The sequence below is a fragment of the Camelus bactrianus genome, chromosome 8 (assembly GCF_048773025.1).
Source record: "Camelus bactrianus isolate YW-2024 breed Bactrian camel chromosome 8, ASM4877302v1, whole genome shotgun sequence".
NCBI classification, from domain to species: Eukaryota; Metazoa; Chordata; class Mammalia; order Artiodactyla; family Camelidae; genus Camelus; species Camelus bactrianus.
The window spans coordinates 48,560,941-48,581,715 of NC_133546.1; positions in this window are offsets into that span (position 1 = coordinate 48,560,941).

The window sequence follows — 20,775 nt, forward strand, 5'->3', positions numbered from 1 at the left end:
CTCTCATTTTTCAATGATGCAACCACTTAGCCATTTAAAATCCTTCATGTAAGTAAAACTGAAGATCCTGCTTTCCTGTTCCACATTCAGGCAGGAAATCACTAGAACAGGAAAAAAAGAAACTTTAATATATACCTGGTGAAAGGGGTCTCAAGGACACATAACAGAAGAGGGATAGTCCGTGGGGAGTGAATACTCGGGAGCAAATGTTGAGACAGCTGAAACAACCCCATTGCTCTCTTTGCTAAACACCAGCAGTGGGAAACACATTTTACAAGACATTCTTCTGTTCAAAGCATTCTGAACACGACTTCAAGATTAACTCTTAACTATATTTTAATCATGTCACTAGGTTGAGAAAACAACATAAATGGCATTCTACTTCCTAAAGGACGGGGGCCCTGAGTCATGCTGCTATGCAGGGTCTTCCTCAAACAGGCTAGTGAATCTAATTCCCTAGGTGGACTCTCCTGGTCTGAGCTTTGGGTTTCTACTAAAACGCACCTGCAGTTACGGTGTCCAGCCTATTGGAGAACTTCTCCCCTGCTGTTAATAATAGTGGCTAACATTTTGAGTGCCCGTTATTGCACTGAGTGCTTTACGAGCATTAGCTCCTTTATCTGCTTTATCTCATTTATCTCTTATCACAGCAGCACTGTGCAGTAGGTTTAATATTCCTCATGATGGGAATTAGACACCCAGATGTATGATTTGCAACCCTGAGGTTACACAGCTCAAATAGAAGACAGCCTATTGGAGTTAAGAGGAATCAAACTACTAAACTTCCCTGCTTCCCTGTTGCTCAGTTTTTCTGTGCAGTATTTCTTTGGATTCTACCTTAGGCTAGCCTCTTGGACTTGCTACCTTGGCTAGTCTGTCTGTATGGCTTTCTGTTTTGCACCTGAGCCCTGTCTCACATCAAACTCGGCTCCACATTTCCTAGTCCTTACCCAACCCCAATTCCTCCAGATCCAGTCTGACCTCCACTTCCTGCTGGGGGCACGCTTTCTGCCAATATCCTGGAGAAGCATTGTATTAAGTCACCTCTGCATCATCAGTTTCTTGGACTTTCCTCTCACCTGTCTGGAATTCTTGAAAGTGTCTTCTTAACCACCAATTAATGGGTTCCACTTCTGTGGCTTTCTGAAAATAGCACTATTCCAGCTCTTCTTCCTTTCTAAGTGCCCTCCTTCTTTTGGCCCCTACGTGTGGGCACTCTGAACAGTTCTGACCTTTCATTCTATCTCTCCACTTTTCATTCTCTCTCTTTAGAGCTCTCACTCACCCCCATAGCTTGCTATTGTTGTTAGGTGGATGGTACTGAAATCTGGGTCTTCTCCCAGAACCCATCATTCAGATCCTTGCTTTTACTAGTCCTCTGACTCATTTTTCCGCCTCAGTCCCATATTTCTGTAACCAATCTTTAGTGTTCCAGTATATATCCCTCCTGTTGGCCCTAAAACTCTTCCTTCTCCTTTTGACCCCCTTATTTTTTAAATGCTCTTACAAATATGGTCAGATAACTGGGATCCAATTTCACTAGGATTTGATTTGTCCCAACTTTTCTTATATTGAATGACAGCAATAACACCAATAAGTAATTCTTATTGTACTATTATTATGTACCAGATAGTGTTCTAAGTTTCTGCATGGGTTATCTCATTTAAATCCTTTGGCTATGAAGTAACTACTCATTGTTATCCCCACTTTGTGAACAGAGATTCAATCAAGCATACAGCCCTGTTGATTTCTTGGTCACAAATTTTCCCTTATCCATCCCTACTGTCAATGGTATTAACAGCAATAGCTTATATAGGTCTTGCCCCAACCTTGCACTGGTCTTTTTTTTCTCTAGACCTCCCTCCCCTCAACAATGCATTCTGCATACTTAAAAAAAAACAAGATTTTGATTTGTTTTGTTTTCTTGGGAGGGGAGGTAATTAAATTTTGTTTACTTAATTTTTTAAGAGGAGGTGGGGGAGATTGAACCCAGGATCTCATGCATGTTAAGCATGCTTTCTACCACTTAAGCTATATCCTGCCATTCTGCATACTTGCCAAGAATCATTCTTCCTAAAATATTGCTTAGATAGTGCCACTTTCTGGCCCTGAGGCCTTTCATGACTTCTTTTGTTTTGTATATTATAGTCCATTTTTCCCCCTCATATTCAGAGCTACCACCTGTTATTCCAAACTTGTTTCCTATTGTCATTGCACAAGAGCTGTGGTCCAACTAATTTCTTCCATCATCTTTTCAATTTTTAAAGTTATTTCTTTCCAACCCCCTTACTTTGGTTATTTGTTGCTTTGAGTGTGAATGTCACTCATCTTCTTCCTCACTCCTGTGTCTGTGGAAGTAATAAAACCAATGTAAAAGCTGGGCTTGAATCCCATTTTGCACAGTAAGTATCCAAACAAAAGGGATGTTCCTTTTGGAGATTTCATGGAACATCTGTACCGCTCAACGCACAACCTACTTATTGCTTTATTTGTGGTCGTTTTTGTATGTTCCTTCTTTTCCCTACAAGGCTGTAAACCTCTGGAGGCATTGTAGCTGTCACATTCACCATGTATTCCTCTGGGTATAAAAGAGATGTTTTTATGGCAGGAACCCTGAGAAAATATTTGACTGTAGGACTGAATGAAGAATCTCCTTTATAATGTACCTGTTGTCTTGGTTCTTAATATTTTAAGCATAGTTCCTTTTTAGAATCTGATAATACTGAGAATTTTTAGCTAGAAAAAAAAGAGGACTATGCATAAGGGCAAGATTTTGTATAACTTTAGTGCATTCCTGGATCCCCTGAAGCCAATTCAGGTTAAGAAAATTTCAATTCCAGTCATCCATATATTTTATGGTCTGCAGTTAGGCAGTGTGTGGATGGGGGTCACCCAAGCTGGGAGGAGTCCTTTCACATTTTTGTGGCAAGGTCTTCAAACTATAAACAATACTTGAGTGTGATGTGAGGTAATAACAGGTAACTAAATCTGGAAAATGTGTATTGACACAGACATTGAGGACTCAGGGTACATGGCAGGTAGGGTACTGTATTAGGGGTAGGGGAAATTTTAAAGACCAAAAAGTATTCTTACTCTGTAAGACTATAATTTTTGTGTTCTAATCAGGTAGAGAATGAAGAATTCCAGCCTCCTCTGTAGCATACATTTTTATACCTCATTATAAGTAAGAGTCATAGCCACTCCACAAGTACTTTCTTCTAGGATCTTGAATGAAAAGAGACAAGGTCACTAACCTTGTCAGTGACTCTATCAAAATTATATGCAGATGTTCCTTTTCTTTTTACCTGGAGTCCTCACCTGTATTCCCTGGAGGAAGCTATAATGATTTTGAAAAATAAATGTAACCATCAGCTTTGCTATCCCATCAATGTAGAGGGATCAGAAGATGGACCAAAGTTCAAGACAAGGAAAACAGAAGGTAGAAGAATGGTGTGCCTGACCTTTTGTAACTCTGTGGGTGTCATTGGTGGCTGGCTGTAGAACTTACATCTGAAGTGTGGCTTTTTTTTGAATCATATGCTAGCTTCCTGGTTATAGTCACACAGTTACTGCCTTGATGGTGAGCAAAAGACTTTTCTCCTTCCATTGCTTCTTTCAGCTGCTCCTGACCTTACAAGAGAGTCATATTTGAAGTTTATTTCTAATACAAAGAATGATCCACAAAACTCAAGTGTCTATGTGAAATCATCTTAACTTCTCTTTGTACAGGCTGAAGGTAGGTGGGTACCATGCGAAACAACATCATGGGGAGGGGCAGATGGAATAAACAGCCAATTAAGCCGGCATGCATTAAGTACAAATGAAGGGCTATACACTACGTGCTGGAGATCCAGAAATGAGGAAGACATAGTCTATGTCTTCAGGGTGGTTAGAATCCAGAAAAAGAGGCAGAAACATCAACATATAAGACTTTTGTCAGAGCAGTGACTGACATTCACTAGACATTGTGGGTGAACAGAGAAGGAGCATCTCAGCCAAACTGAGTGAGTTAGGGAAGACTTTCTTAAAAGAGCCACCATCACTATCAAAGTTCATTTGCTAAATACCTAACATTTTTGATGTTATATTGATGCTTTATAGGGGCATATATAGAAGGGATTCTGTTCCTTTAAGACTTCAAAAATTAAACATACTGACTTAAAATAGAACGGCAGATAATACAAGAGCAGACATGTTTACAGCAGTAACACTTTGCTCAGAGTTGTGTCTGTAGAAGGCAGATAGTTCATTTCTTGTGTGTGAGTGTGTATGTGTGTGTATTCCTTAGGTCTTCAGATCAGTCTACAAATAAAGGTCTTATTTGATGCAAGTTTTTATGATGTGATGGAGAACACTGGAAATGGGCTAAAGCCATTAATTTACAGAAAGGTCTCTGCAGCTGATTTCAGATAGGAATACCCTCTGTTCTCTGATGAACTGATATGCGTGTGAGAGAGTTAATGTCACCTTCCAAGTCTCTGGAGAAATCCATCCCACTGTCACATCTTTCTTTTGAACCATGACATTCTGAAAAAAATTATTATAATTCTTTCTTCTATTATTTCACAAAGGTTGTACTGTTAAGGACTCTCCAGGAGGTATGTTTTTAAGCTTTGGCTTTCTCCCTGGAATCGTGAACTCTTCAGATGCTATGATAATGGACTTGAAAGTCATCTATGAGCTGGTGATTCTATTAATATGAATAACGGGTATTCTAATTTCTAGTGATAATGTTTTTGGTGATTGGATCTTCCCACACTTTTCCTCTTGGCAGATGAGACATTCTAGTTAGAAAATGGACCTCTGGCCCATTCCCTCAAGGAAGTGACAGGCACTTAAGAAACTTTTAATTAAAGATAGGAAATTTGGGATAATAGAGTGGGAATATATGTAATAAAATCACATACTTTCAATTAGACTTTAGAAAAAGAACACAAATCAGTGATGCATTTGATTTTATTATGGAGGAAAATGCTGCATGAACCTACCTACAGTTAGTGCATCTACGTAAATACTTGGCCCACTGACTTGATCTACACTCCATCATTTATAATTAAGTTGCAGGGTTTTTTTGTCTTGAGAAACATACCTTGTCTGTTTATCTATATCTCTATCTATCTATCTGTCATATGTCACCTATCTCAGAGAGCTGTCTATCTGGTGTATTATAGATAACTTTGAGTATGTGTATATATGCACCATTTTCTTGTGTTAAAATCAATATTAAACACACTTAAAAGGACAAGATCCAATTGCATTTCTGTTAGATAATAATTATTATAATTTCAACTTCCTTACAAGAGGTGATAATGCGTATCTTAGTTATATCTATTGTCTTCGCCTCTTTTCTGCTAATTTTGGGATTTCAGATTGTGTTAAAGCTGATTAGAAATGAATGAATTTACACATTCAATTCCTCATACCACGTATGAAGAATATGATGGTAAAAGATGTATTTTCAACAATATATCCCTTGATATAAATACGTGCTAGGTCAGTTTCCTTGCTATATTTTGAAATAGATCTAATTCAAAAGCTTTTTAGAGCAGAACATTGTGCATTTGATGGTAATTGTGACTGATTTTCATAATGTACTGATGCAGCATGTCAAATCTTAGGCAGTTAGTTAAATTCTGGGAAAGAAATTAAATTTGGCAATAGTTGGAATATTTTTTCTCCTTGCAATTAAAGAAGGCCCTCCATGTTATGCTTCCTGGGAAGTATACACATTGCTCTCTTTTAGCGTCACTTAAGGGTACTCTAATTTTTCTTTCAAATTCTAACTAGCTTATCATTTTGTCAGTTTCCATTTCCAACCCCTATTCTGTCCTTGAAATACTTGTGTGAATTCAATGGGGAATTAAGTGCAGGAAAGAAACTGTTTCAACTTTCTGTCCTTTGTTTTTTAAGGAAGTTTTTTTCTCCTTTCGTAAGAATTGTCTTCTGCCCAAAGCATGTTTAATGGAGCAGTGAACAATAGGAAGTCTGTCTTAAAAAGTAAGCATTTGTCATCACTCAGAGGTTATTTTTTAGTTATTAAGCAAATCGTGAAAGGAAGCACACAAGCTGTTTTGGTCTTCTGAAGGCTGATTGTGTCAGGTATATGTTCTACATAAACCGAAAAGTTGAGGTCAAGATATTAGTATTTAGACTGTCTCCAGAAAAGCAGGTTTAGATTTGTTCATATTGGTCAATATAATAAATTCCTAACAAATATTCTCTTCCCCACCCCATCACCTTATTTTGTGCATGCTTGAGAGGGTATGAAAGTGGACAGTGCCCCAGGCAGCCAGAGCAGGGCAGATAAAGTTGGTGTAATAGAGCTACCCGACAGGACTCTATTACAGTAAATAATACAATTCCGGAAATAACCTGTGTGGAACATATTGTCCGTGCTATGCCTGTCAGAAAGTGAACTTTGATTGATGGTGCCACAACACAAAACCATACACCAAAACTGGGTAATTATGATGACCGTGTGAAAGTACACACAGCCTTACCAGTAGTGTTAGTGGCTCTTATAATTAACAACTAGGCAGAGCACATCAGTTCTATATACAGGTTGCGTCTTACAAACCTTTCTGGTTGCTGCCATCAGCATGTGCGTGAGCAGGTAGACGTGACAGGTCTGGTGAGCATCACCTCCGAGAGGTGGAGGTATTCTCCGGGGGTGATTATCTGCTGATAACCACACCACCTGGAGTTGCCATATTGCTACTCTAAAAATTCGCTGATGTGCCAGAAAAAGGTGTCCTTTTGTTAGCAATTTAGAATACTAAACAGTGATATCTCTGGCTGTGGTTTATATACACTAAGCCCTATAGAACACTTACCTGTAAATTGAAATACTCTATCGCTTAAACAACTTCATAAACTTAAGAAAAAAAAAAAAGACCCAACAAACATCCATAGCATCTCTGTAGAAGCATTTCCTGACAGTGAAAGTGGCAAAACTGTTAGGTTTTAGATTGTCTAGAGAAGTGGTTTACTTGGAAAGATGAGTGATCTGATTTAGAAAAAGTTGGCTACAAATTCTGATTTTTTAAAAAAATGAGTTTGCAGATTGCAGTTAAAACATATGGGGCGTTTTTGTATGCTCACTTTTGTCTATTGCAAAACTGCCTTCTACAGAAAATTAAAGAAGAAAACATGAACCACCACCAAACCTATACATTTTCTCCGTATTTATTTGCTGTCCTAATCCATAGCAAGTTTGAAAAAAACCTGAATATAATTTTGAAAAGAACCAATTATGATAGCAAATGCTTACAAGGAATTTATATACTTTGTATAATTTAAAATAGTTTCTATAGTTAAATATTATATTGTAAATAAATCTTTTCCCCAGAATATATTTTGCCAATGAATATACTGAAATAACTAATTATTTCAACATTTTATAGAAACAGCCCTAGTTAGTCATCTATATATTCCTCTGTAGATTTGTGTGTTTGTGTGTGTGGGTGAAGTTTTAAGTGCATATAATTGTGAGAATTTCATACTGAATTCTTTTCTAAAGAGTCTGGAAGGTCAGGGATATTATTCTTTGCATTGGTGACAAGATTGATTTTTTTCCCTAGATGGAATTTAGAGGTTGTTAGAGATTTGGATCTATACTTTGGAAATTGGGAATTAACTTAGAAATCAGAAAATGATAATGCTAAACATTTTTCTTTTCTTTCTAAGTCACATTATAAGCCCCCTATTCTGTTTTTCTTATTTCCTCTGAATTCCTTTTAGTTTTCAATATAAAGTAAATACTACTACTACATTTGGTTTAACCTTGAATTTCCCAGGTAAAATTAGTAAAACACACAGAAACATTTAAGCTCTGTGAGGCCTAAGGCTGTGTCTGTCTTATTCACTATTGGTCTCTCATAATAGTGGTGAGTATTTATTGAGAGATTACTTTGTACCAGATGTTGTTTGTAGCACATTCATGTGATATATTATTTGGTCATCTTGACCATTGTTCTTTTCTGTCTCAACATAGCTGGAGTAAATGCTTTAGAGACCCTCAACGCTGAGAAAGATTACAGTGTTTCATCTCCTACTCTTTTCTATATGTAATTCATATTTTTAATTCAATTTAAAGAAAAGTAAATCAAACTCAAAGGCACAAAACTTTCATAGATACTGAAATTAAATCCATTTTTTAATTGAGATTTTTTCTGATCCAATTACGGGTAATTTCCTCAAAGTTGAGCTTTACTCAGTTTTAATCCCCTCTTAGCTATTGTGTTCAGTATGTGCTTAATTGGCCTTCTATGAAATTCATCTGTGATCTCAGTGCCTGGAATAGCCCTGGAGCCATACTTCAATGCCAGCTGATAAAGAGGTAGAAACAAGTGTATGACATTGTCACTGTCTGCAAGTAATTGGGGAGATAGGGCATGCACATTCTTAAGGAAAGTTTAAAAATAAAGAGACATTTTAAGGGAGTACCGAGAAGAATTTACTTTTAGAACAGCATCCATTTCCATTCCTCTCATTTATTCATTCTTTTCTTTTTTTTTTTTTTTTTTCTGTTTTCAGTTTCTGAATTGTTCTATGTAGGGAGTTTGGGAAAAAGACATATTGAGCCCATATAAGGAATGAAATGTTGATGACAAGCATGTGAAACAAAATAAATGAAAGAAAATACACACTCCAAGTCCTAACAAGATTGACATGTTTCAGCATCAGCAGAGTAGAGTGAGAAGTGCCCCAACACAGCAGTCAGGGCACTGGGTTCCAGTCCCGATGCTGCACACTGAGTAGCTCGAAACAAGCGACTTAATTATCTGGCTTTCAATTTATCTAATTATACAATAATACTGCTGAGTAGCAGGTAGTGACGATTCTGGTGGTAGATCCTCTTTAGTCTGGCTTCTCTTTGAAGTTATTTCCTTTTTCCAGAGATACGTAAAAAATGAAAAGTGACGTTTAAATCCAAATGGGTGAGGGTTATGATTATTCAGTTATTTCATTCTGCCTGCGTGTAGAGAGTCTGCACTTAGGGTGTGTAAAATATTGTGGAAATGCAAAGCTGAAGAAAGTAGAATCTTTGTCCAAGACAGAGTTCTAGAACAAGACCACTGAGAGAAGCAAGGGCTGTGCTATATAGCATCTTAAAAGTGAGGAAACTGGAATGAGGGAGGACTTCATGGCAGAGAGGACATCTGAGCTCGGTCTTTTAATCAATCGGCATTAAGCCTGGATAAATGTAACATTTATGAACTGAGGCACATGGTGTGCTGGTCAGTATGGGAAACACAAACAAGAAGACACAGACACAGATTTCATTCGTACCAAGTACATTTTCCAGAAAAGTGAAATTTATTTTTAAAATATTGCCTCTAATTTTCTTAGCATCTCATATTCAGATAAAGACATTAATAACTTCATGAAATTGTTAATAACTCGTATTTTATTGGGAAAAGAACAAAGTCATTTTCATTTTCTTAATCTAATAAGATGTATCTCCTGCTTGCATTATTGTTCATTCAGTAAAATGGACTATAATTTCGTGTTGGAAACATTACTGTATCCAGTAGAATATAGTTTACTCTTCTCTGTTCTTTCCAAAATCATGCTCTGCTGGGAATGTTTGGTTTCTGGGCTTTTTGCCTCATGAGAGTACTAACGGGAATGTGTCCTACGAAATGTCGCATTGTACAAAAACTGGCTTTTCCAGCTTTCGTGAAGATGATCTAGTCTGTGGGCTCCGCCTGGCAAGTTTTTCCTCTCCGTGTATCTCCACTCATGGGGAGCATCATAGATTGCTAGCAGCCCTGCCCTTAATGGATGTTACTACATTTCCTCAGTGACTGACTTTTATTAGTTTCAAAAGATAATAGTGTATGTATGCACACAGGCTGATGTTTCCGAAGGGCATAGTGATGAAAGATTAGAATGCTTTTGCTTCCTTCCTGATCAGTGAGTCTTAGAGAGCACGGGTGCATTTAGTTTTGTATTACCATAAAGAATAAAATCTGTTGACATTGTTACTTATCACTCAGCTTTGTTTGGTATTACTGCCAGAGTCTTCTTGTTTGGTCAGTAAAGGTTGAGATCATGAAGTTAGATATCACATAAGATTCAGAATTTTCAGAATGTAATGCTATTCCAGAAACTATTTCAAAGGGAAGCGGCAAGAAGCCCATGATTTAAGCACAGGTGTTTAATGGCCAACCCTGGAGTTAGGTTCACCTCATAACAGTGAAAAACTCTACCTGGGGGATTGAAAATTAACAGAGTGTAGGTCTTCATTATAATGAATACCAATGAGACAGAAGAACAATTGTGAGGTTTTAACACAATTAATTCAGCTACACCTGGCAAGCTGTATATCAAAGAAGACTTTAGCACACATACTGGCAGCAATGTAAAAGAGCAAAGGAAATCGCTGGGCCTGGCAAGATGTATCACAGTTTCATCTAAGAAATGGAGATCTGAGGGATGTTTCAAATCCTCAGTTTTAGCTTCTGTAATGACTTATTTATGCAAGTATGTCAAACAGTCTAAGTATAATGTATGAAAACATCGGCATCAGTCAGATGCACGTGAAGCATGAAGACGTCTGTCTGCAAAAGAGTTAGGCTTTCCTTTGTGGCCTAGAAATCTTACCTTAAATAGATAATATGTACCATACATAAGGAACAACTACTATCATGTTCACTTTACAAGCATATATGGTGCTTTTGTGATGTGATGGATACTGTAGTAATAGACTCAGTTAGTAAGAACATGAATAAAGTGCTTAAACTGTGGGCTCTTTCTTCAGGCTGTTCATGGTCCAATAACATGGTCCGATAGTCTTCAGCATCCTCCTAGCTAGACGGGATATGATCTAGTCAAAATGATACCCAGGTAGCTGTTGCATAGCCAGTTTAAGATAGTGTTACAGTGGGTGAAAAGTTTGGAATTCACAAATTGAAGTCACTGAAGAAGAGTTAATTAATGATGATGGCAAACTAAATGACAGAAATTCCTATAGTTTCTTGTTCAGAGGTTTTGTCATTTGATACTTTCGCCATCTTGGTTAGAAAGGGTCAGGATCTTCAGGTGTAAGTATCAGAAACCCCAATAACTCTTTGGCTTAGATTAGGACAAAACAAAACAAGTTATTTGCTCACATACTTGAAAGACCCAAGGGTAGGTCTTGATGCAACACTGATCTCTTCATATTTTGGGTGTGCTTTATAGGGCATTGGTCTTGTGCCAGGCTCCACATGGTGACCTGTGGTCCAAACTCCATGAAAGAGAGCATGGCTTCCCAACAGCTCCCAGACAAGAGTTTGGATTCTTTCTACTTAAATGAGTCATGTGCGTGTCCTACTTTTCACTCTGTTCTCTTTTGTTCTCCTGTCCTGTCTTCTCACTCTATAGCTGTCCCTGTGTGATCACATCTACACCTAACTTCAACCACCACCTGTATGCTAATGACTCCTAAGTCTACCTTTGGAGCTCCCGAAGTGTTCCTGAACCACAGACCTATATGTCAAGTTGCCTACTAGAAATCTTCCTGGATGTCCTGGAGGTACCTAGGTATTCAGAAGGCTTTGTCATGTAGACTGCCACCTGCTTCATTTCAAGAGCAGGTGTGGGATTGTGCAAAGTGAATTTTAAGAGGTGGAGTGTGTATCTTTAAGCTATGGATTCTGAGAGACCTGAGATTTATATCTAGCTTCCGTACTTACTACAGTAAACATCAGTTTCATCATTTGTAAAATGAACACGATAGTACTCAAAAACTATGTTGCAAGGATTAATAAAGGTTATAAATGCAAAGGTTTCATTTGGGTGTTGGAAATATAATGGGCATGTTGACTCTGATTGATAATGATTATTGGAGTGCTCTGCTAGGAAGGATTATGAAGCAATGTCCAGGCTCACCAGGAAAGGGATTAGTGATTGATCAGTGATATCTAACTTGGGCATGAGAAGGGGAGGAGGCAGTCTTCATCCCTCTTACTTGCTTCCTGAATGGGAACTCATAGAACAGAAGAAACATTCATATGTTCAATGGTGGCTGTTATTATTCCCATCATTTTTATTAAAATTTTTTATTATATAAGTTTTAGGTGTACAACCTTGTAGTTTAACATCTATGTATACTACAGACTGATCACCACTACAGGTCATCATCTCTCACCATGCAGTTGGCCCACTTGACCCATTTCATCTCCCCCCAACCCCTTTCCCCTCTGTTAACCACTGATTGTTCTCTGTACCTATGAATTTGCTTTTGTTTTTATTTTATTTATTGGTTTTATTTTTATTTATTTACTTATTTTTAATATAATCTATAGTTTATTTTTTAATCTCTAAGAATAAAAGTTTACATATACTTCAGATCTACAAGGTTAATTATGAAAAATACTGATCACTTGTGCCTCTCTGTCCCTTCCCCTTTTTCCAGAGACAACAAATTTCAATTCTTATAATTGTTTCTTTTAGTTTTTACTTCTCAGTCTCTAAATAATATGATTATAATGCTAGTTCTTGATTATTTTGGTCATTACCTGTAGTGATAAACACTAGCTTTCTTTTACCACCTTTCCAACAAACACACATACACTTTCCATCATCCCAAATCAAAAATATTGCTGGATCAATATTCAGTATTTATATTATGATTATACAACTATTCATACTCTGATTACATTACTACTCTTATACACATTTTTTGTTTTTCATTGTGTAAATATTTTACTGGCTTCTTTATTTGCTTTCTTAATATATGTCCTTAATTCATGCCTGACTGTACCACAAGTGTAAATCTCCCAGCTATTGTGTTAGCATCGTCTTTACTGTCATCCTGAGGATTCTTTTCAGCCCTCTCCTCCTTTGGATTCCCTATTTTCTGGACCTGCTATCTTCTTATTTTTTGCTCATCTTTTTGGTGGAACGTACCCTCTAGAAGTAATTTTCCTAAGAAATGTTGTATTGAATGTAAAGCTTTTGAAAATGTGCATGATTGAAAATATTTTTTCTACCCTCACACATGACTCATGGCTTGACTGGGTTTAGAATATAAAAGATAAATAATTTTCTCCTCTCAAAATTTTCAAGTTTTTGTTCCACTTTAAATGTTTTTGTTTCTAGAATGGTTGTTGAAAAGGCCAATGTCATTCTGATAGTCATTTCTTTATGTATGACTTCCCCTTTTTCTCCCTAGAAATTTTTTAAATTGAAGTATAGTTGATTTACAATTTTATATTAGTTTCATGTGTATAGCATAGTGATTCACTGCTTTATAGACTGTACTTCATTAAAAGTTAGTATAAAATAATGGCTATAATTCTCTGTGCTATATATCTTTGTTACTTATTTATTTTATACTTAGTAGTTTGTATCTCTTAATCCCTATATACACCTATCTTGCCCCTCGCTCCTTCCCTCTCAACACTGGTAACCACTAGTTTGTTTTCTATTTATGTGAGTCTGTTGCTGTTTTGCTATATATGTTCAATTGTTTTATTCTTTAGATTCCACAATAAGTGATATCAACAGTACTTGTCTTTCTCTAACTTATTTCACTAAGTATAATATACTCTAGGCCCACCCTCATTGCTGCAAATGGCAGAATTTCATCTTTTATGGCTGAGTAATATTCAATTTTTATCCATTTGGGTTGATGGACATTTAGGTTGCTTTCATATCTTGGCTATTGTAAATAGTACTCCTGTGATCACTGGAGTTCACGTATCTTTTCGAATTGATGTTTTAATTTTTTGCAGTTATATACCCAGGAGTGGAATTGCTGGATGATATGGTAGTTCTATTTTTAGTTTTTTGAGGAAACTCCATACTGTTTACTATAGTGATTGCACCAATATACAACCCCATCAATAGTGCACAAGAGTTCCCTTTCCTCCACATCTTCAACACTTGTCATTTCTTATCTTTTTGATAATACCTATTTTGACAGGTATGAGATGGTATCTCACTGTAGTTTTGATTTGCATTTCCCTCATAACTAGTGATACTGAACATCTTTTCATGAGCCATCTGTATGTTTTCTTTGGAAAGATGTTTATTCAGATCCTATGCCCATTTTTTAGTCAGATTATTGTTGTTGTTGTTGAGTTGTGTGAGTTCTTTACATATTTTGGATATTAACCTTTTGCTGGATACATGATTTAGAAATATCTTCTCCCATTCAGAGGTTACCTTTTTGTTTTGATGATGTTTTCCTTCACGGTACAGAAGTCTTTTAGTTTGATATAGTCCCATTTGTTTATTTTTGCTTTTGTTTCCCTTGACTTGGAGTCAGAGACACAAAAACATTGCTTAGACTGAAGTCGAGATGGTTACTGCCTATGTTTTCTTCTAGGAATTTTGTGATTTCATGTCTTACATTGAAGTCTTTAGTCCAGTTTGAGTTTATTTCTGTGTATGGTGTAAGATAGTGTTCTAGTTTCATTCTTCTGCATGTGGCTGTCTAGTTTTCCTAACACTTTATTGAAGATACTATCCTTTCTCAACTGTATGTTCTTTGCTCCTTTTTCATAGATTAATTGTTTATATATGCATGGCTTTACTTCTGGGCTCTCATTTCTATTCCATCGATCTATGTGCCTAGTTTTATGCCAGTGCCGTGCTGCTTTGATTACTATAGCTTTGTAGAATCATTTGAAATCAGACAGTGTGAAACCTCTAGCTTTGTTCTTCTTTCTATGTGTTATAATTTCTGTTTGGTACTTTCTTAGATTTTTTATCTTGTTGAAGTTCACACTGTATTCATCCATATTCTCTCATGCTTGGTGAGCATTTTTATATCCATTACTTTGAACTCTTTATCAGGTAGATATCTTATCTCCATTTAATCTGGTTCTTTTTCTGAGATTTTGTCTTATTCTTTTGTTTAAAGCATATTTTTATATTTTCTTACTTTACCTAGTTGTGTTTGTTTCCATATATTAGGTAAATTAGCTACCTCTCCCAGTCTTGAAGGAGTGGCCTTATGTAGGAGATGTCCTGTGGGTCTCCGAAGTGCAATCCTGCCTGGCCACCAGAGCCAGGAGCTCAAGTGGTGTCCCCTATGTGTGCTGCGTGTGCCTTCCTGTTGTGGTTGGGCTGTGGCTGCTGCAGTGCACTAATGGGAAGGGCTAGTTCTCAAAAGGGCGATGGGGCCTGGCTGCAGCAGCTGCAGCATGTTCTTGGGTGGAGCTGACCCTGGAACAGGTTCAGGGCCCATTCAAGGCAGCTGCTGAGCACAAATGTATGGGTTTGTTGCCTGGCTTGCTGTGAGGTCCAGCCAAGCCACAGGGGTGGGCAGGACTCCTGGTGGGGCATGCACTCTGGTGCTAACAGGTTAGATGGAGTTTTTCAAAGTGGCACCTGCCAGAGCTGGTGTTAGCTAGGTAGCCTGAGATCTCAAAGGTGGATCCTGCCAGTGTCTCAGTCTCCTGGGAGCATCCCAACTGGTTCCTGCCTCTCTGGCAGATGCTTCAAGATTAGAAAGTGGGTCCCCTTCACCTGTGGTTCATGAGCTTTCAGTCTGGTGGTTTTTGGACTGGTTTTTGGGTTGAGTGAATGAATCTGCATGTGAGCCCTTTAAGACTGGGTTTTCCATTCCCTGAAGTTCTATAGTTTCCCTGGGCATAGTCCCTGTTGATTTTCAAAGTCAGATATTTTGAGAGCTTGTCTCACCTGTTCAGGGTCGAAGGGTTGGCATGCCAGTGGAACTCAAATCTCTTGCTCCTCAGGGAAGATAACCATACCTTTCTGATCTTTCCTATTTGTGGATTGCTACAACTGGGAGTAGGGTTTTTTTTGGCATGACCATTTTGCTATTTCTCATATCTGTCTCAATGCTGTCCTTTTGCCCTTTGTCTTGGAGACTTTGTTCATCCAGTTTTCAGATCCATTTCAGAGGGAATTATGCCATATGTAGTTGTAGATTTGCTGTGTCCATGGGAGTTCAGGATCTTCCCCTGCCACCATCTTGAACCATTCCTCTTATTGTTCTGTTCTTATTGTATAATACAATTGTCTAGTGAGGTTTTTAGGTCATAACATTTTCTTTCCTTTCTTAATATGTTATATTCAACTTGTGATGGAAGTCTGTCATTTTCTCCTTATTCTGTCTCTAGTCTTTTCCTTCCTTCTATTAATATAGCCAGTGCCTTAAGTCATTCCCTCTTTATTTCTCACCTGGTTCAGTGCAATTATTGGCCTTTTTGCTTTCAGTTTTGTCTCATTTTATTCATTGCTGCCAAGGCAGCTCTTCTAAAAAGCAAAATTAGAAGAATTTCAGCTTCTTATAATGGTACATAAGATACTTTTTTATCCAAACCCTGACTGTCCTTTCAGCTTTACTATCACTGACCTCACCACACAGCCAATTCACATTTATTTCTTGGAACCCACAATCACCCCAAATCTGTCTCCAGGCAGCTTCTTCCTTAAAGATGCTGTTCTCTCTTTTATCTAGTTGATGGTAATTTACCATTTAATCTTAGTCCAGAAATATCTCCCCAAAGCAGAGTTCACCATCCCATTGGGTACCTTTACTATGAGAAAACAGAAGCTCAAGCATAATACCATTCATTCATTTATTTAATTTTTCATTCATAAATACACTCATTTGTCCAACAATTTATTTAATATTAACTAAGAAGTTTTCTAGGCACTAGAGATACAGCTGTGAATGAGACAGACAATGTCCCTTTCTTACGAAGTTTATATCGCACTGATGGTGGTGTTAGGGGTTATCTACTTTAAATGATCATCTTTTAGAAAAGCCATGGTCTCCATGGAGGATTGGGTAAATGCAGGGGATGTGGAAATTAATAATTTGGGGCTTGGAAGAGAAATATTATAAGATCTATTTACATTTTATCTCACGCCTTTTAGATTTCTATTTTGTGTATATATTATATAACACATTTTCCATATTGTTAGAACATTTTATAAAATAATTTAACATTTATATAATACATTACTTTTTCATAATGTGTGTTCTTAGTGTCAATTGAATTTGGGCTAAGGTGGGTTAGGCAACATTAAATGGGTTTCTGTTACTACAGAATTTTTCATAACTTGTGACTGTCCAAGAGATAGTCAACCATGGAACACTGGATTTCAATGGGAATCTCAGGATATTAGAGGTCTCAACATGCCCTTCTGAACTGCATTTGTGTTCACAGTTCACTTAACCATTTCCCTGTTTGGTTGAATTGGCTCATTTTAGTGCTTTATTCTGTACTCTGGGAACTGCATTTCCTAGCATGACATTTTCCAGAATCCCTGATCAGCAGGGTTACAGGTGATAGTCTGCCAATGAGACACATAAGTGAGAAATTTGGAAAGTGAGAGAAAAGCACAAGTCATTATTTTTCAATGGAAGGTGCAAAAAGCTTCCTATTTTCAATGGAATCCATGCAATAGAATTCTGTTATAAACATTAATTAATAAAATTTTATTAATTAAAATTTTATTTAAACTTTCATTTTAGATGGCTTCCTCTGATGCTATACAAGCTGGGAAAGAAGTTCACCTCCTCATTACTACTAGGTGGGGGTTGAAGTCCAGGTTCCTAGCTTGGCATCTTTTGACATCCCAAGGTCTCCATGTTACTGCTGGGTAGGGGTGGGATTTCTGGCTTCCCACATGGTCTCCACTGACAACACAGGGAGGCAGCCTCATTAATGCTAGGAAGTGATAAAATCTCTGTTAGGATTGCTCAGACAGACTCCCAGTAACTAGGGGGAGGGGGCACCTCATTTCTGCTCAGTGGGGCTCTCCAAGTAGTCTCCATTGACATAGCAAAGGAAGGGAGAGGAGGTCAGCTTATTTTCCTGGAAATGAAAATCCTAACCACTTACCTCTTTCTGACATGTTCATAATAGGATGAAACAAGGTAGATCATACAAACATTAACCAAAACAAGCAGTATTGGCTATATTGATATCAGATAAAGTACACTTCAGAACAAAAACTAAAACTGACAGAGATGGAGGAACATGACACAATGATAAAAGGGTCAGTCCACTAAGAAAACAGCAATCCTGGTAGGTATGAACCAAGTAATAGCTGTATGATATGTGAGCAAAACCTGATAGAGCTTAAAGGAAAAAAAGACAATTCTCTCTCAATTACAGTCAGACTTCAATATCCCTCACTTAGCAATTGATAGAACAACTAGATAAAAATTTAGCAAAGATATAGAAGATATACCAATAAATTTAAAAGAATTGGAATCCTACAGAGTGTGTTCTCCAAACACAATGAAATCACACTAGAAAATCAATAGCAGAAAGATACAGAAAAATCTCAACACTTATAAACTGGAAAAAAAAAAAAACCCACACTCCTAAATAATCCATGGCTCAAGGAGAAAGTTAAAGAAAATGAAAAATATACTGAACTGAATGAAAATAAAAATACAACTCTCAAAATTTGAGTTACTAGCTAATGCTGTGCTGAGAAGGAAATCTATTGCACTAAATGCATATATTAGAAAGGAAGAGTTATCCCAAATCAATAATTTATGCTTCATATCTAAAGATCATAGGTAGAAGAACAAAATAAACTGAAAGCAAGCTGAAGGAAGGAAATAATAAAATAATAAATCCAAGAGCAGAAATTGATAAGATTTTTATTAAAACAGAAAAGTAATGAGGAATGTTAAAAAAAAAAACTGAGGAATTCATTCTTTGAAAAGCTCAATAAAATTAATGAACTTCTGGCAAGATTGTCAATGAAAAAGAAGAAAAAATATCAATATCAGAAATAAAGCAGGAGATATTGCAACAGAACCTATAGATATCAAAAGAATAATAAGATAATACTATGAACAACTTCACAAACATAAAATTGACAACACAGATGAAATCAAGTTCTTGGAAAACAAAAACTACCACAACTCATCCAATATCAAACGGACAATTTGAATATTCTTATAAGCATAAAGGAAACTGAATTTTCAATTTAAAAAATTCCTAAAAAATAAATCTTTAGTCTCAGATGTTTTCACTAGACAACTGTATAAAATATTTAAAGAATTAACACCAATTCTATGAAAAAGAATAAAGTGGGAGGAATCGAACTGCCTGACTTCAAGATTCACTGTAGAGTTATGGTAATCAAGACTGATATTTGGAGGGATAAATCAAGAGAACAGAATAGAGAACTCAGAAACTGACCCACAAAAAATACCCAACTTATGTTTGGAGAAGGTACATCACTGGTTCAGTGAAGGAAAGATAGCCTCTTGAACAAATCATGTTGGAGCAACTGGACAACCGTAGGCAAAAAAGTGAACACTGAGCTAAGTCTCACACTTTAGTCTGACATACCTCAGAGATATTGCAGGTTTGGTTCTAGACCAGTACAATAATGAAAGTCACACAAATTTTTTTGGTTTCTCAGTGCACATAAAAGTTATATTTATACTATACAGCCTATTAAGTATGCAATAGCATTATGTCTAAAAAATGTACATACCTTAATTAAAAATACTTTATTGCTAAAAATGCTAACCATCATCTGAGCCTTCAGCAAGTTGTAATCTTTTTGCTGGTGGAAAGTCTTGCCTCAGTGTTGATGGCTGCTGACTGATCAGGGTGGTGGTTGCTGAAGGTTGAGATGGATGTGGCAATTTAAAAAAATAAGACACCAGTGAAGTTTGTTACATAGATTGACTCTTCCTATCATGAACAATTTCTCTGTAGCATGTAATGCTGTTTGATGGCATTTTTACCCACAGTAGAACTTCTTTCAGAATTGGAGTCAGTCCTCTAATACCCTGTTGCTGCTTTATCAACTAAGTTTATGTAATATTATAAATCCTTTGTGGCATTTCCACAGTCTTCACAGCATTTTCACTAGGAGTAGTTTCCATCTCAAGAAACCATTTTCTTTGCTCATCCATAAGAAGCAACTCCTTATTCATTCAAGTTTTATCATGAGATTACAGCAATTCAGTCACATCTTCAGCCTCCATTTCTAACTCTAGTTCTCTTGATATTTCTACCACATCTGCAGTTACTTCCTCCACTGAAGTCTTGAACCCCTCAAAGTCATCCATGAGGGTTGGAATCAACTTCTTCTAAAGTCCTGTTAATGTTGATACCTTGACTTCTTCCCAGGAATCATACATGTTCTTAACAGCATCTGGAATGGTCAATCCTTTCCATAAGGGTTTCAGTTTATTTTGCCCAGATCCACCAGAGGAACCACTGTGGCAGCTATAGTCTTAAGAAATGTGTTTCTTAAATTATAAGACGTGAAAGTCGAAATTACCCCTTGATCCATGAGCTGTAGAATGAATATTGTGTTCGCAGGCATGAAAACCTGCATTCATGAAACATGAATCTTCTTGTATGTCTCCATCAGAGTTCTTGGGTGACCAAGTGCATTGTAAATGAGCAGTAATATTTCGAAAGAAATCTTTTCTTTCTGAGCAGTAGGTTTCATCAGTGGGCTTAAACTATTTAGTAAACCATATTGTAAACAGATGGGCTGTCACCCAGGCTTTGTTGTTCCATTTATTAAGTATAGGCAGAGTAGATTTAGCAACATCCTTAAGGGATCTAGAATTTTCAGAATGGTAACTGAGCATTAGCTTCAAGTTAAAGTCACCAGTTTCACTAGTCCGTAACAAAAGGGTCAGCCTGTCTTTTGAAACTTCAAAGCTTTGCAGCTATGAAGGCACTGACTTCTCTTCTTGAGCTATGAGAGTCCTGGATAGCACCTTCCAATATAAGGCTGTTTCATCTACATTGAAAATCTGTTGATGAATGTAGCCACCTTCGTGAATTATCTCAGCTAGATCTTCTGGAG